The following is a 4373-nucleotide window of genomic DNA, read 5'->3' as shown; positions in this document are numbered from 1 at the left end:
TATGCCCGAGGGCCGCTGAGCTCGGTTTCCCCCACCCCCTCTCCCTCCCTTCTCCGGCGCACGGTGGGTGCCGCGCGTCGTTCCTCGGCCCCGCTTTGGCTGCGAACGGCGGACCTGAAAATCTCTGAGGTGTCCCCGACCTGCCCCGTTCTGCTCTTCGCCTGCTCCAATCTGTGCGGCAGGGCGGAATTAGGGGAAGAGCGTTCCCCTCGCCGGGCGCTGGCACTGCCGTCGGGACTTAGCTCAGCCGCGCTGCCCTAACGTGCCCCTGTGCACTTCAGTATCTGCACACTTTTCTCTTTGCACCTACAGAAGCCCAGCGCTCTTTGTTGGCGAGCAGTGAGGTGGTGGCTGTGCACTCCGTTCCCTGCTCCACATCAGCCATGGGAGCAGCAATGCGTGCCTCCGTCCCGCAGGCAGCGCAGAGCTGCACCCACGCAGACCCCTCTGGCCAAGCGGCCAACGGAGCCCATCGGTGTTGGACCTCCTGTAAACAAGTCTTGAGCTCCCCTTACTGGCCCCGTCACAGCAGTCCTAAGGCCACTTTCTGCGGTAGGCGCCGTTCCCAGGTAACCCGATAGCAGAGATGTGCATCTGACATACAGCGGAATAAACCCATTAATTCCAACTCATTTGGAGACAAAGGAAGAAAGAAAAGCAATGATTTGTTGCAAATGGATGGGAAGAAGCGGAGCCAGTTGGGAAAATGAAGGATCATTTTCCATCTTCTAAAAGCATTTTTACAATCCAGAGAAGATGGAAAGAAATAAAGTGAAATGCAGCCCCGCGAGGTTTGGCCGCGTCCCCACACCGAAGGCAGCGCTGGGCTGCAGCCCTGGGGTGAGGGCTGTGCGTGGGCTCCGGGCACACTGGGGACACCAAATGGGCTTAATGATGAGTGGCACAGCCCTGCAGGGGGAAAGCACAGCTGAAACCTCGATGTGCAAAAATAGAGGGAGATGCCATAACACGTGTGGGCAGTGTCCATGCAGATCAACACAGAGCTCAGCAGTCCCACACAGCTCACACAGCCGGGTCCCTCCCAGCTGCATGTGGCTCCATTCCGGGGCTCCGTGGGGCCGGGGGGCTGTGAGGGAAGGAGCTGCCCGTGGGCAGGTTCACGTGGAAAGGGTTTTCACGGAGAAATACATTGATGTGCATTCTCTCAAAGAACAGATACAAAGCTTTAGTTGGGTTTTCTGAAACGTTAGCAGCAATATTTCAAAGACCTTTTTTTCCCCTATTTTTGCACAGATGAGTCCCTGTTACAGCCATGTGGTGATCATGATCTGGCCCTGCCAAAAGCTGCTCTGTTCTCCAGTAATGGTGGCACAAAATCAGAATCCTCAACCAAACATTGCAGTGGTATCCCCTGGGGAAGATGGAGAAAAGGAATCAAGCGTCCAGAAAGATCTACTGCTGCTCCAAAGGCAAGCAGACATCTGCCAAGTGCTGCGGATTCCCCTTGCTCCTCCAGCAGCCAATAGCTGAAAAGCTCCAGAGCAAAATATATGGACTCTGGAAAACACCAAGGGGAGGATTCTCACAATTAGCACTGAGAAATGCATTGGGTAAAGCTGAGGGTCAGCACTGTAGTGTAATTAATCACCCAAGGAACAGACGGCTGTGTTTCAGAGAGCAGGTGTTCCCATGTGTGATGCTGACAGGCCATGCAAGAACTCATTGGACACACCATGGCCATGAAGAAAGTGATGTGCTCAGCCTGCATCTATGGAGAGCGCTGGGATCCATGGGGACCTGGGGGAAGTCTGTTCAAATAATCCATTCTGTCTGGGACTGGATATCCCTGTGCCTTTACATGCGTGTTCCTGGCTCTCAGCTCTGTGGCTGGTGTTGTTCTGCTGCCCTGGTGCTCTCCATCCCTTGGCAGTGTCTGTGGGTGCATTGTGCCACAGCTGCAGCTTGGTGTGTGTGTGAGACACCCAGCAGATGTGCATGAAGGACTGGGAAATGCTGTGTTCCTCTCAGCATACAGAGCCAACGTTCTACTTCTGGCTGCCTGCCTGCTTGATTGAGATTGGTTGTTTCATGAGCAATTTTCTGATTGGAACTTCACATAAACATGAAGAAGGTTCTTTCTTCTTTCTCTCTTTTTCTTTCTCTTCCTTCATTTCTTTCCTTCCTTTCTCTCCCTTCCCTTCCCTACCTCCTTTCTTCCTTCCTTCCTTCCCTCATTTCTTTCTCCTGAAAAGCACTTAATTTTCCCCACATTCACAGGTTTCTTTTTAAGTACTACTAATGGATTTTCTGGTGTGTAAGCATATGATTGAGTGCTATTTTTTAAAGGCTTCATGTATGTTAATCTTTGTAATTATCCGAAGGAGAAAATCGTGCACTGCTGTTGCACTCAGTGCTTTGGCAGTGCTTTATTTGTAATTGTTATCCTATTAAACATTGCATTCTGCAGCAATTTGGAGTTGTTTTGCTGCTTTTATCAAAGTTTTCCATAGAACTGCTCTGCACAGTGCAGCAATCAGACGCAGTATCCGATTTGCATCCATCCCCCTCTGGGTGCTGTACATAAACTGAGTGAAATAATTTGTGGAAAGACTGAGCAAAACATTTCAAAATCAGTTAAAGTACACATGAAGAATTTTAAGACTGTTTTAATATGGGGGTGTTCTCATGTAACTAACATTGAAAAACCTGGAAAAAAAAAGGTCAGAGGTGTACTTTGATATTTGCAATATTCCTCCCTTTAGATAAGTAGAGAAGTGGAGCCCTTGGCAGTGATCCACCTCCCATCAGCATGGCTCACACAGCAGATTGCAGGCTGTTTGTGCATCCAACGAGCTGTGTGTGCTGAACACGCACTGCAAAAGCAGATGTGGGGCTGTGTGTGTTTGGGTGGTAGGGAGGAACCTCAGTGCTTTGTGATCTGCAACACAAAATAGGCATCTTAATATAGGAACCCTATCTTACAATATTAAAGATGTTTTCTTCTTCTTTCATCTTGCAGAAAGCCAGCTAGCATGTGTTTTATTACTCCAGTTATACATCTTAGAAGCAGTTTCTCCATTATTGGAAAAGAACACACTCTTCTTGCCTTGAATTCAGACACATCTTAAGCATACCCCAGGAACAGAAGGAATTTATTCCCTTTACTTCACGTTAGGAATGCTGGAGGTTGCCATGACTCTCCTTTTCAGTGGCTCCATCACTGCAAACCTGTACCCTCAGCAGCTGCTGCACACAGCTCTATTACATTGCCCATAGCTCTTCCCTGGTTCCCTGGCTCTTCCTCCAGCTCTGTTCTCAGTGAGAGCACGGCTGGGCTCAGAGAGGCACACTGGACTTCCAGCCCTCCTCAGCACAGGCCGTTTGGAATCTTTACAAGGATGTTCCTGAAATCCTGGCCTTTGTGACACTGCGTGCAGTGCTGGGACGGATCTCAGCTCACCAGGGGGATGCTTGGTGGGGCAACGCAACCATCCACAGCAGGGCTGTGGGCAGGGGCTGGAACCAAAGCTCCCATTGCTGCTCACTGTGACAGTGACAATGGCCATGCAGAGACCTTACAGCGCTCACCCGGAGCACATGCTTTCTCCGGACAGCAAGAGAAGGTTCCTCATCAAGAGGTTTCCCTGGTGAAGAGCTGAGTTAAATCAGGAACTTTGCAACAGGTAAACACGCAATCTGGAGATGTTATACAATTGTTCATCCTTAGAAAGATCAAGGAGGCATTGACTTTTCAGAATAGAAAGAAGAACACGGCACTCTCACGTCAGCCTGATGCACACCTGTCAGGAGCTGCATTGTAGGCACGTGGGTAAACGCAAACGCTGCCCAGCCTGTGCTGGAGGATAACAAATACAAAACTGGGGGTGGATTTATATTTTTTAATGCAAATGCTACAAGAAATTCAGCAGTTTTCTCTGACACTCTGACCATGACACATGACAGCACTGCAACAGGTTGCCCAAGGAGGCTGTGGATGCCCCATCGCTGGAGGCATTCAAGGCCAGGCTGGATGTGGCTCTGGGCAGCCTGCTGGTTGGTGACCCTGCACACAGCAGGGGGTTGGAACGAGATGATCGTTGTGGTCTTTTTCAACCCAGGCCATTCTATGATTCTATTTTCCTGTATGTTATTCTCAGATTCTTTCCTCCAAGTTACACATTACACAAAGCTCCCTACAGACAGCTGTCTATATCTGCCTGTAGCATACAGCTTTACAAACTTCTGTTTTAAAATAACTGCAGGAAAAATTGTTCCAAATGGTGTGTAAAGTTTCTGATTCAGCTTAACCACTGATATCATCCTTCTATCCTGAATACTTCAGCTTTTGTCATCGAGATTTCGGGAACTGAAAATTGTAACATCCATCTCACTTCGTATCATTTGGGCTCTGC

Source organism: Meleagris gallopavo, chromosome 9 (genome assembly GCF_000146605.3).
Source record: "Meleagris gallopavo isolate NT-WF06-2002-E0010 breed Aviagen turkey brand Nicholas breeding stock chromosome 9, Turkey_5.1, whole genome shotgun sequence".
NCBI classification, from domain to species: Eukaryota; Metazoa; Chordata; class Aves; order Galliformes; family Phasianidae; genus Meleagris; species Meleagris gallopavo.
Note: the sequence above shows the minus strand (reverse complement) of the source record.